The following is a 13,975-nucleotide window of genomic DNA, read 5'->3' as shown; positions in this document are numbered from 1 at the left end:
TTCCTCGGTAACCACGTCTGCCGAGCGTCCTGGTCGCTCCTCATCAAAAACGGATGTTTGCCCACGTTTAAATTCGTTAAACCAATGTCTAACTGTGGTCATAGATAGCGAAGCACCCCCGCAAGGGCAGCATCCAACCTTGCTTTTACCTAATTATCGAACGATACTGCGCTTTTTGCATCTTAGCGAAAATCACGAAACACGTCTTACTCGAATAGTTGCCAAATCCAAACTAACCTCTCAATCAGTCTGAAATTTGTTTTGCTGTCGTTTGATAGATGACAGCATACGATGCTAACACCAACTTCCCTCAGAAACGCCCTCTGCCATCAAACCGCCCTCGTAAACAAAACAAACAAATACTATTTAGCCTTTTAACAATTAATTTTATATTACCAGCTTGTTTCAATGAAAACCTCTGTTAATTCTTTTGCGAATAAAAGGTATATACATACAAATATAGAAATATTTAAAATCTTAATAAACCAATAAATGATTTTTAGGAAATATTGTATTTAAAAATATATTTTTTATTATACGCTATTACCAGAGATACCAACCCATTAATTAGTTGCGCGTACCGAGGCTCTACTGTATTTTTTTTGGTGTTTTGTATTTGAGATGAAAAGAGAAGAACAAGGTTTTAATGAAAACGTACTGAAGATTTGATAAATTTTCGTTTTTTTTTGCGCTTACAAGTTTTCAGCGTAATTGAAGGGTCGGGCCCATTGTCTCTTAATATGAGCGGTCATTGTTTTCTTGTGAATGCATTCCAAATGAGCAGCTGTGGCAGAATTGTTTATATTGCCATATGGTTACGTGATGATGGTTACAAATATGTATGAAAATGACTAATTGGAAGAAAAAATATTTTTTTTAAACCTGTTGCAATGAGTGCAAATAAATTGGAAAAGTATGCAAATGCTAAAAGCAGTTTTCTTCAAAGTACATGCTCACTGCACTTATAGTGTAAATAAAATATAATTTTTATTTTAAAAACAATTTTTTTGTTTTTGTTTTTAATAGCTTAATTCTATATCACTCCATTTGAACGCTTAGTTCGCAAGCTATAAAATTAAATAAAAAAAAAAATAATTGGTGCGTACGCTTCTGTTAGGTGTTTGGCCGAGCTCCTCCTCCTATTCGTGGTGTGCGTCTTGATGTTGCAAAATTAAATGCAAAAGCGAATTTTACATAGAGGAAAAGGTAACGAATTAGAGAGAGGGAGCATGCAAGATCACGACAAAGCGAACAAAAGGTAAATGACCAGACAAGATGCGCCCATTTTACAGTAGACAAATCTATAATTATACCTTGTTTTATTTCTGTTTTTAATGCAAAATTTAACGTTAAGCTCTAAGATGAATTATTGACGCCATGGTTAGCCAGACCTGTTTGCTGGGTTGTTATTATTATTGCTGCGGTATCGGAAGCGGTTTTTACTTTTTACCAAAAATTAATAAAATTGTCTGTCACTACAAAAAATACTAAACACTCTTTTTTATCAAAAGTATAAAAGTATTGGTGGAGTGTAGACAAAAATCGATTTGATTTATGTGGAAACCGTGAGTTTTTGGCGCTCGCGACAAAGCGGAAACCCAGCAAAGCGTTCAAAAAAGAAAAATATACACTAATTTTTATGGCATGTAGCAATGGTTTGTCATGCGATGACCAAGCTGTAGTGCCAATAAACCCACGCTATGTTGTATTTCCGTACTCAGCTCCAATCTCCGCTACTCACTTCAGCTGCGTGTAACTGTTCAATTCACATATTTGTATGTATTGGCTTCCACTAATCAGTTGAGTGGTCATATAAGGCAACCGCGTCCCTCATACTCTGAACAAGCTTACAAAGATAGAAGTACAAACAAAATGTAGGTAGTGGGACGAAAGTTGAGCCACCTCCAAGCGGCGCATAGTACTAAAGGTAGACTCGTTTTGCTTGTCTATCTGTTTCCCTCTGCATGTTTTGTTGTGTTATGTGGGTGTTTTGGAATGGGGTCTTTGACATAAATTAACAATCAATTTGTTGCTTTGGTTTTTCTGCCCTTTCTATGCTTCGCCTCACTTGTTTTACTGCTCTCTTGTAATTAAAAACAGTGGTTTCCCCTGGCAAAACCACAAGAGGTCATACACTTTCATGCGGCAATCGATGACAATAATGAAGCTACCAACATTCGAATGACTGCTGAGTTAGGCAAAACCGACTGTCGGTCAACGGCAATCCATTAATGTAATGGTTGTCATATTAGCCGCTATATTTTGAATATTTGAGCCAAAGCCAGAAATTGAGATTAAAAGTAAAGGTGTTTTTTTTACACATTTTTTTACATTACAGGTATCCCTCGTATAACGCGATAGTTACGTTCCAGAAGAATTGCGCGTTATGTAATTCCGCGTTATCTAAAACATAGTTTTCATATAAATTTGGGGGTTATGTTCCAATAGGTTTTTTTTTTAAATAAAATACATAGAAATTAACAGATGCACATATATTTCAACTCAATACTAAAGTTCAGACTTTCTTATACAATTAAAAACACAAGATATAATAATACATATGTACATACATATTTCAAAATTCAAAAAACAAAATTTAAATAATTATGTGCACATTAAAAAATTTAAAAACAAACTAAAACAAATTAAAAGTTTATTAAAAACTTTATTGTTATTCTTCAAACTTCTTATGGTAATTAATCTGTTTCACTGTTTTCAAAGATCTTTGCACGTGGGCGTTTTGGGGGAGCAATAGCTTCATCAGAAGATATTTCGTGGGTGGTTTTTTAAGCTCCTTTTCTGGTATACTCACACATGTTGTGAAGGCAAAAAAGGGTAATTCCCGGTTTACATTAAAAATACATTACATATTTTATATGTGGTACGCAAATTAGTGTTACCAGATTTTATAATTATGTATTTTCCCCTTCGCCTTATATAAGCTTAAATTTCGCGTTGTACCTAATTTTTCCAAATCGCGTTATATCGAAACCGCGTTGTATAAGACCGCGTTATACAAGGGATACCTGTATTTCAAAATAGCCCCCGGACTCATCATCTGCATCAATTTGTGCTTCATAGAAGATTTGATAAAATAATATTTTAAAACCTGCTGCCTCTAAAAGCTTATTTTAAATAAAATCTCAAGCTCATTGGCATCTTATCTTAATAGTGAAGAATCGGTCTTCTTATTTTAACTTTCAATACAGGACTCGAAAGAGTACTAGACGCTTTCTCTTTCACAGCACAATCTACTTCTTGATTGGTGCGATAAACGCTTACGCGATGTTGGCCTAGTTTAACAAATCGTGCCAGTCGTTTCTTTCTCGTGCTAACCGGCACCAGTTGGGAACACCAAGTGAAACCAAGTCATTCTCCTCCTGATCTTTCCAACGCAGAGGAGGCCTTCCTCTTCCCCTACTACCACCAGCTGGTACCGCATCGAATACTTTCAGAGCCGGAGCTTTGGTATCAATTCGGACGACATGACCTAGCCAACGAAGCCGCTGGATCTTTATTCGCTGCGCTATATCTATGTAGTGGTAAAGCTCATACAGCTCATTGTTCCATTGTTTAAGATACTCGCCGTCGCAAACGCAAAAATCTTCTGCAGAATCTTTCAAATACTCTAAGGGGGACGCCTCATTGGATATTGTCATCGTCCAAGCTTCTGCGCCATACGTTAGGACAGGCGTGATGAGAACATTGTAGAGTGTTAGTTTTGTTCGTCGAGAAAGAACTTTACTACTTATTTGCCTACTTAGTCCAAAAGTATTACTTGTTGGCAAGAGAGATGCTCCGTTGGATTTGAAGGCAGACATTGTTATCGGTGTCTTTCAACCTCGAAATCATAACTGTTAATAGTGTTGTGGATGCCGAGACACGAGTGCGCCGACTGTTTGTTTGATGACAGGAGGCACTTATTTTTGACCTCGTTTACCACCAGACCCATTCGCTTTGAGTTTGGGAAAGGCAGTACTAACAGTATGGTTGTTAAGACCGATGACATCAACTCAGGATATCTGGTTGGGCGCTGGGACCCGCCTCGTAAAATTCCCTCCAATGAAAACAAAAATAAAGCCTCGGATGAGAATTACCTAGACTACTGCGAACGAACTAAGGACTAGATATGAGGGCATGCACCTGGAACGTTCACAGCTACAATGGACTTGGCTAAATGACGGAATGAACCCGCGTAAATTCTTGCTCTATTACTAGATTTCTTTTCTGCAAATTCTTCCATAATATGCGAAATATACAATTCACACTTAGGCTCCTTAAAAGCGTTCCCAGCGAAATTATTTCTATGTTACTAGAAAAGCACCCAAACATTTATAGGGAATGTTAGAACAACAACAAAGAGCGTCAAAACAGAGTTACTGGTTTTACCGTTGTATGAGTTTTGCATGTGTTTGTCTATGTCTAGCTCAGCTATAAAGTGGTTGAGAGAGAGAGGTGGATGTGTGGCCCGTAGGCCGATGATATACCTTCATTGATTTTGGCCACCATATCAACTTGCTCATTCCCATTTATTTACATATTTGTATTTAGGGACCCTGTGGGTAGTGACTTGTCCATTAGAGCAAAGTTCGTCTATCTTGGCTCTGCATTGCCGATTCCAAAGCGACTTCTTCAACGCAGATAATACTTTCATGGCGGTCAATTAAGATATTGTATTTATATGAAAGAGGGCTAAGTGGCTAGTTTGGTTGGCAACTCAGCTGCATTAGTTGAGGGGGATATCTCAGCTTGGACACTTGGAGAAGTTTATGCGCCCTTTGAAGTATAATCTGCGAATAGAATAGAGCAGCGCTCCCTCTTTTAGTCAATTTAGCTTCATCTAAGAAAAAGTTTGTAAGAGTGGCGTTTACTCCTATTATCATACGGGGCCACCTCGTAAATAACTGTGCATTTCCGTAAATTCCCTTTTCATCTTCAGCCTCAATGCCGACTTCTCCGCTGCTGTTTTTTTCCACATACCTATAATGAAAGAAACTGGAAAATGGAATGGTATGCAGATATACAGCCATAAAAATACAATTTTCTAGTTTTTTGTTGAATTGCCGTGGTTGTATTTTACGCTAGCTGCATTGCCGCTGGTCATTGGGAAAGGCGTGCGCTTTCACTGCCTATTCGACTATGCACGATGCCGGCAAAATAAATATGTACACATTTACTCAGCTTTGTACATATATAGATATGTATTTGAACTCATTGAATGCGAATGTTTTTGAATGTCCACATTTGAGGCAAAACTGCAGTTACATGTCCACATATGTTTTTATGTACTGTAAAGTGTATGCATTGGTAGTATATTGGGACATAAATAAAAACATCTTTTTAAAATCTATAAAAAGTCACATCCAGTTGGCGCTAGCAACTTTTGGTGCAACATACCAATTTCATCGAGGCTTACCAGCGAATTTGTAAGTAATTTCAAATGTACATCTCATTTTATACAGTTTTGAAGTGATGGGTTGTGTTTTCAACATTATAAAATATGCATAATCAAAAAATATGTATATTATAGTTTACTGTTTTTAAAGAATAGTTAATCAATTAAAACTGGTTAATTTTTTTTTTTGTGCGCATTGGCGATACTCTGGCACTCCCCAAGTAGTACTAAAGCGCCGTTTTGATACCATTATGAGACCTCCAACAGGCAGATATCTACATCCAGCCAGAGCTGTTGGTTTAATGGAGAAGATTGATGTGATTTAGGTTGACGCTCTGCTCCAGGCTGCCAGTGGCCTTAATCGTCTGACTGCCAAACCCGGACATTTACATTGAAAGTGCTAAACAGTTTTCTTTACTGAAAGATATCTACAGCTTTTGCAATGGGGGTTAAATGGTAAACCTAGCTTTTTCGCGTTTGTGCCGAAGCTACAAGTTGGGAAATTGAGTGGGGTGGAGTCCCCAGAACTATCTCAGTCCTCCCTCTATTGTGCTGCGGCCACAGGGTTTTTCGGAATAGCACATGAAGAAATGGAGCTCGCATCTATTCTGCGCTTTTCCCCTTTAACAACAGTCAGGAGGATGCCGATGGCCGGGTAGGAGGTCTCCGAAACCAATTCAGTACCCCTCCTGGCATTAATTAATAATTTCTGATTTTTATTTTTTTTTTTTCAATAAAAAAATTAAAAAAATCAAACTTAAACAGAAAAAAATAAAGAAAATCAAATTTAAACAGAATAAACAATTAAAAAAAAAAACTCGCATATTCGAAACGCGATATCTTGCACAGTTTTTATTATTATTTTCTTGGTTTTTTTTATTGATATTTTGTAAAAATATAGTTCATTTTAAAACAAATACTGTATAAATGAATGTTTCAAAATTTTTACAAGATTTCTGAAAAATCGACAAACTGTCATCAAATTTTCGAACTATTTAATAGGAATTTTCAAAAGAATTTGCGTACGTAGTTTTATATCCCATTGAATTTTTGTACAATAAAGTGCAATTTTGAAGTAGTTTAAAATTCTCGTTGATTTGATTTTGATAATATTTTCTCCTGATGGTATTGCGTATTTTCTCCATATAATGAATGCGCGACATTTGTTTTATACGTGTTTATTGTTTATATCAATGTTGTTGTAACAGATATCGCACAAATAACAAATGATATAAGTTCGGGTAGTTTCTCTAGCGTACAATCGTACGAAACTCTCGGAATTATTAACTGATTTGCATGGTGGAGACAACATTGAAATAAATTTTTGTAAAATAGACTTATGTTTCCCCAAGTGCTAAATGAATCCAATGGGGTGGTGCAGTATGTCATACAGCGCTTGTGGATATCACTTTATGGAATCGAAGTTATGTTGACCAAACCAATGCAAGAAATACGGCTGCCATTTTACCACATAGATCATGTGATTTAACACCTTTTGACGGCGGTGCGTTAATTCACTGGCTCAGGCTGATATATTAAATACAATTGATGGCTTGGAGGTCAACATTTGGTACGTTATTACCGAGATATTCCCCATTATGCTGGAAAAATTTATAAAAAGTTGAAGCGACCGAATGGTCGGTCTTCGATAATACAATAATATAAAAAACACTGTTGAATAATTTTCTCTTTAACTGGCGCCTGAGCAGGGACCGCCTTTCAAACGGAGATATCTGGTGAATATCCTTGGCGACTGAGTGCATCGATGATGCCGGACGGAGAAAAGTTTGTGCTGTGAAAAACAAAAAAAAAAAAAAAATTTATAAAATAAATAGAAGAAAAAGCGAAGTGAAAAGGAGATATCCTTTTGAGGCAAGGAAAATTAAGGCTAACGAATTTGTTAGCCAAAAAAAGGAGGCAAACAAAATTTGAAATGTGTATGCCGGGGAAAGCTATCAAATAATTAAAACCATTTAAGAATGAATAAATTAAACCAAATAAAACAACCTGCGAGACGAGACATTGGTAATTTGGTCAATTTGTGAAAAAGAAAATTTTAAATAAACAATGAATGGAAATCATACATTTTTAAGTGTTCCCATTTGGGTTGAAGAATGCATCCGCTATCTTTGAACGGATGATCGATAATGTGTTACAATAGACATAGACGGCAAAATTGTCTTCGGAAGAAACATAGACGAGCATTTGAGGAATGTCAATGTCAAAATGTTGATGGAAGCTAATTTGAGAGTTAATTTAGAGAAAACGAAGTTTATGAAGACAGTGGTAGAATTTCTCGGGTATATAACCACGTCAGACTGAATCAAACTAGACTCGTCAAAACTTAAAGCAATCGAATCTCTTCCACCCCCAATGACATTGAAAAACCTAAAGAGCTTCCTTGGAATGACGTCCTTTTAACGAATGTTCATCCGTGACTACGTCCAGGTTGCGAAACCCTTAATTTTGAGATATTTTCTCGAGGTCTCGTATTGTATCTCTCGTTATGTAAAAAAATATAAATATCCCTTTAAGGCCAGCGGGCCAATTAAAAGGTCAAAAAAATCGATTTTTTTTTTTCCTGAAATCAATAGCTTAGATAGTCAAGAACATGAGACACAAATTTCCAGAGTTAAATTCCAAGTATTTGCAGAGCTACAGAGCCGAGCGTAGTGCGGCGTCGAGCAACGGTGCGCTTATTGTTGTAGTTTGAAGCGCGTTTTCTCGGCTTTTCATTTTCACGATTTTACCTAATTTATGTACACGATTGCAAAAAAACTAAACGAGCTATCGATTTCATTCAAAATGCGTTATCTTCAGTATTGTTTTCTCTTCTATGTGAACTAAAAAAAACATCCAAAAACTTTTTTTAAGCGACTTTTTTACCCAGTTGAAGAGTTTTTTTTTCCTTGAAAAACGACTTTTTTTTTTCTACCTTCCCCAAAAATTCGAATTTTACGTGTTTCTCCCAATTTTCTTAGTTCACATCGAAGATAATTAATTTCAGATGAAAATTGCAAGTTGTATCTTGTACAGAAGTTGGATACTTCAGTGGCAAGGCGCTCTGGGAATCTATTGATAACTCGGCTTACAATATATTGTTGGAGATTGTACAATTTTTTTTTTTAGTTCAAATATATATTAAACTATCCCCAAAACTTCATTTGGCTAATTGTTTTTTTTCTCATCCTACAACGCTTCGCGAAAACTACTGAATTTAGGACATCTAATTGGCCCGCCGGCCTTAATGGTAGAACAATCGCTCCTTCAACTGAGCCAAGTTTTGAATATTTATGTACGACAGTTTTGCTGAAAAAAACTGAAAATATGACACCTTGTTAATTATATTTAAAGTTTTACTTTTATAAAATCATATTGAATTATTTTAAGCTAGATGTATTTTTTTATTTTCTGCATATCTGCCTGTTTGCGCTTGCCTTGCCACTTGTTTGCTTATTGCAGCACACAACTGCGCTTGCAACACACAAATTCCGCTCCATAAAATACGAACATTTTTACATATATGCGTATATGTATTTACATGTGTACCTTTAAATACTATTTCAGTGAACTGCCGTGCCGGCATGGCATGTGTTTATTCACTACTTAAAACGCCTCAAATTCTCATTTCTAATTTTTTTTTATATATTTTATTTTTGCTGCACTGAATTCAAATAGAATTAAATTTGGATTCTTGGCACTCACTCGCAACTTCTAAAGTCGTCCAAAAATATGCCAACTTGCCATACATATTTACATGCATATTGGGTTCTCTAAAACGTTCGATAACAAATAATAATAACACAATAAATTTAAAAAAGTTTTTAAATATTTGTTTTATTTTTAAATGAATTTTAATAAAAGAAAATAATTTTGAACGCGTTATAAAAGATAAATTTGGCTAGATATTGGATCTAATGATTGAACAAATCTCTACTCCATTGATCAATATATTATTTAATTTTGATTTTTTTTTATAACACATTCTTTTTAATAACATTTTTTTTAATAAATTTTTCTTCTAATAAAATCTTTTTGTAATGTTTTTTAAATTTAGGTTTTTTTTAATTACTTTTATTACAATTTTTTAATTAAAGTTTATTTAATAAATTAATTTAATTGCATTTGTTGCTAAACATTTCAGAGAAACCAATATACGAGAACTTACGTATATATGCACCGGCGTTCGATGATACATATTTGCATTAGCGAACAACCCAAGTGTAGCGCCTAGTTTTTTACATTTCCTTTTCATTTTAATTTTCCCTCTGAGGAAATGCAGCAATTTCGTTATTTACCAGGTATTTGAAGTAAATGAAGCGGCGCCGTGATTTTACTTCATGAATTCGTAGTCTTTGAAAGGCGTAAAAATGGAATTTCCACAGATTTAGTTTGCAAAAAATGTTTGCATTCGAAGTTAATTGATTTCTATTTCCATGCGCCTCTTGAAAGATCAGATTTAGCTCCGCTACACAGCATTCGCACAGCTAGACAAAAATGAAAATTTCCCCGATTAAATTAGTACTGTGAATAAATTTGTGTGAACTTCGACTGTGGGAATGCGTTACATAGCCAAAAGAAGATTTTTCAGGTTTTTTACAATAAATGGTACGGCATGTCGGCGAAGGAAAATAATATATCACGTCGAATAAGTTTTAGTCCTTTCGTAGCTAAAGTTACGAGTTATTTAAACATACCTGATATTATGTGAAGTATGTGCCATTGGAAGCTACAACTTTCCATCTTTCAGGCAGCATACGGATTCCTCTGACGAAAAATTCATTGAGCCAGTTTGCGATGCTCTCGTAAGGAGTCAACCACTCTCCAATAAGGGCTGACCGCATTGATCGGAACAGATGGTAATTCGAAGGTGCAATGTCTGGGGAATGGGAATGGGTGGGGCAAGATTTCCCAATTCAGTTCCTCTAAATATTTCTGCACCGATTTAGCAACGTGTGGCCTGGTGCTGTCATGTATTTGTCTGATCTACGACAATAATTGTTGTAGTTGAGTATCTTCGAATTTTTTCGGTGCCCCTTCGCGATCTTTATTACTCACGTCGAAATTGCCATTTTGGTAGTGTCGAAACCACTCTTTACAAGTTGTATTTGATGGAGTGAGATTACCTTAAATATTGATCAATATACGACACGTTTCAGCTGCACTTTTGTTTAAAAGGTAATATTGAAGCGAACGCGAACGTAGACATTTTTGACGTCAGATAAAAAAGTATCTTTAAGCTTCAAACGAATGTCAACTACTGCAATCGTGACCTCACATATACACCTACAAATCACCAGTATATTACTAGAGCGAACTCAAAAATAGTATCAGCAGCGACATCCATTTTATGAGGGCGGAAACTTATTCCCATACCCAATAAATTCTGATAAGTAGCATAATTTGAAGAGGTACCGTTTTTAGATCACCAACCAAAACTCACTTAAACCTACACGTTCAACGCTTCTTTTTTCTGGCTCCACCTGGGTCTAACGTTAGATGAGACGACGACGACCGATGTCATCACTGCACTGGGCGGGGCTTTGAAAACTTTTAAAACAACAACCGCTAAGCATGTCATGCAGAGCTACTGAATTGCTCCCTTGTCAGTCGATTCTACTTTACTGGAACCGTTTTTGTCATTTAAAAGGGAAGTGTTTGGAGACCTACACAGACAGATAGCGCATAGGAAATGTGAAAGTCCACCAACGAACTGGTGAGTTTTGCGCAGACGGTTCAAAAATGAGGTTTCATTTTAGACAAGGATGATATTTTACCAGGTTTGCTCTTTAACTAAGGTGAAAAAGAAAATTGTAAGGGGAACTTCGGCTGCCACGTCACTTCGGGATTCGGCAGCCGAATTCTGCACGATCATTTCACACGTATTCACATACAGGTATCCCTCGTATAACGCGATAGTTACGTTCCAGAAGAATTGCGCGTTATGTAATTCCGCGTTATCTAAAACATAGTTTTCATATAAATTTGGGGGTTATGTTCCAATAGGTTTTTTTTAATAAAATACATACAAAATAACAGATGCACATATATCTCAACTCAACACTAAAGTTCAGACTTTCTTATACAATTAAAAACACAAGATATGTACATACATATTTCAAAATTCAAAAAACAAAATTTAAATAATTATGTGCACATTAAAAAATTTAAAAACAAACTAAAACAAATTAAAGGCTTATTAAAAACTTTATTGTTATTCTTCAAACTTCATATGGTAATTAATCTGTTTCACTGTCTTCAAAGATCTTTGCACGTGGGCGTTTTGGGGGAGCAATAGCTTCTTCAAAAGATATTTCTTCAACATAGTTTTCGCTATTGGATAAGAAACTAGTTGGGGGACCTTGTGGTTCTTCTACTGGTTTTATAATTGCAAAATCTGTTATCAGTTTTTGGTGGGTGGTTTTTTTAAGCTCCTTTTCAATTTCGTAATAAGGTGCTAGATTAATATCCATTCTATCTATTTAAGGCAAAAAAGGGTAATTCCCGGTTTACATTAAAAATACATTACATATAATAAATATGTGGTACGCAAATTAATGCTACCAGATTTTATAATTAAGTATTTTCCCCTTTGCGTTATATAAGCCTAAATTTCGCGTTGTACTGAAACCTAATTTTTCCAAATCGCGTTATATCGAAACCGCGTTGTATAAGACCGCGTTATACAAGGGATACCTGTACTTGTCCAATCAGTCGTTGTTCAGACGGCAACAAAGTGTCATTGGTTGATTTTTTTGTATATCACCAACACAAGCTAAATTTTGTTAAAAACATACCTAATGACGTTAGCCCATCAACTTTCAAATATTTCCATCGTGGTTTTAGAGACTACGTTCAATAATGTCATTGCATCCTAATTAGCGGAAAAAATTACTCCGAAGATCATGCGGTTTGTGAATCCGTTGGATATCTCTATGATTATTGGAAATCCTCACAGAATCTCAACGTCTACACTCTAATTAATAGAACAATATCAAAACCAGATCATAATATGTTTTTAAATAAATTCTATACTGTTTTGAAAACTATGCAAAACTTTGTCATAATTTCTATACAATACCTATGTATATCTTGAGACTTGATCTACAGTGTGGCTAAGCATATAAACTGAAGGGTGAAGATCGAATCATTCCGGTACGTAGAATCTACTGTTTTGTTAACGTCATTTTGGTACGTAGAATTGAATCTAAATTATATTCCGGATATTGCAACAAATCAAACACCTATCTATTGGAGATGGATTCAGGCATACCAAACGTATTTTCCTTAAGTGAAGCAGCGACGCACGCTGATAAACATCTCATGTTTACAAGTTTTCACAGCAGTTGGTTCTACATTACTGGAATCGTTTCCACCACAGTCAGTCGGTTCTACGTTGCGGGAACGACCGCCAAATGTATATCCGGCTAAGGACTGGAACCCTAGCACCCATGCATGGAGAATTTTTATACTACTACAACAACAACAACTTTACCGAAATGGCTTGGCAGCATTACGATGCACTTATGAGGAATGTTTATGTTGTTACAACAACAACTAACTATCTCTTCACATGTCTACTCTAACCAGCTAATCTAAAACACCTCTGCCTTTGGCACGACTGTGTCGTAAAACCGCTTTCTCTGCACCTACCGTTAGAAGACTTCGATGAGAAAAAACTTTACCTGCCACCGATCTGGGCAAGGCTTAGTAAGGCTGCTACAATAGCTGAAAAAAAACATCACGATTCACAGGTCGTATTCTAAATTCTGGCTCTTTGCTTTGAACTGACCTTAGACCTCATTCATTGTTTGCCGAAAGACGTGATCTCATGGTAATACGCTCACATTGGAGATTGCAACAGTATTTTAATTATTTTCCTTGTTTCTTTTAGACATTTTTATATATACTTTATTATGTAAAGGGGGTACCTAAAGTACTCTTTCATCATTTGAATCAATATGGGCATTTGAGTTTATTCAGTATTAATAAAATAGTTGTGCAACATGCCAAAAACAAAACACAGAACATCAATTTGCAGTTGGTGCTGGCAAAATAGTTTCTTGTTTGCTGTAAAAGGACATTTGCATTACAACTGGTTTACCCAGCAAAGGCTTAGTGTCTAAATAAGCAATCACGTTTGATGCAATGCTTAGTGTTCACATGCATAGCACTCATATACATACATACATACATGTGCACCCATTTGTACTTAGCGCATATGTATATCCATAAACTACAGTTACAACATTTATTTACTAATATCTGGCTTTTGCACGAAGTCGCTTCCTTCATTTCTACTTCTTCTCCTTTGTGTAATGTTCATTAAAACTAATTCGCGCTCGTAAATCTGTTGAACCATGAAGGTAATCAATTTCCCAGCGAGGCGGGCCGGTCGGCTGGCCACACAAAAAACACCCAATTTTGCCTTACAACCAAATTGAGTAGGAAATATCACGATACGTGCCAAGATTGACACACTCCATTCCCCACTGTTCATCAGCAAGGCAAAACACCTTTTCTGCTTCAATGATTTTCAAGTCTTTATTTTGGAATTTTTCTTCATTTCGTTTGCCCGTT

General features: G+C 35.9%; 1 protein-coding gene across 5 annotated transcripts in view; it reads left to right on the top strand.

The window, feature by feature from the left end:
• LOC128870377 (protein mini spindles) overlaps positions 1–13,975 on the top strand; it is a 59,243-nt gene that overhangs the window by 9,852 nt on the left and 35,416 nt on the right. The window lies entirely within an intron of this gene.

This window comes from Anastrepha ludens, chromosome 2 (assembly GCF_028408465.1).
Source record: "Anastrepha ludens isolate Willacy chromosome 2, idAnaLude1.1, whole genome shotgun sequence".
Taxonomy (NCBI): Eukaryota; Metazoa; Arthropoda; class Insecta; order Diptera; family Tephritidae; genus Anastrepha; species Anastrepha ludens.
Note: the sequence above shows the minus strand (reverse complement) of the source record. Positions and strands in the feature narration are given on the sequence as shown.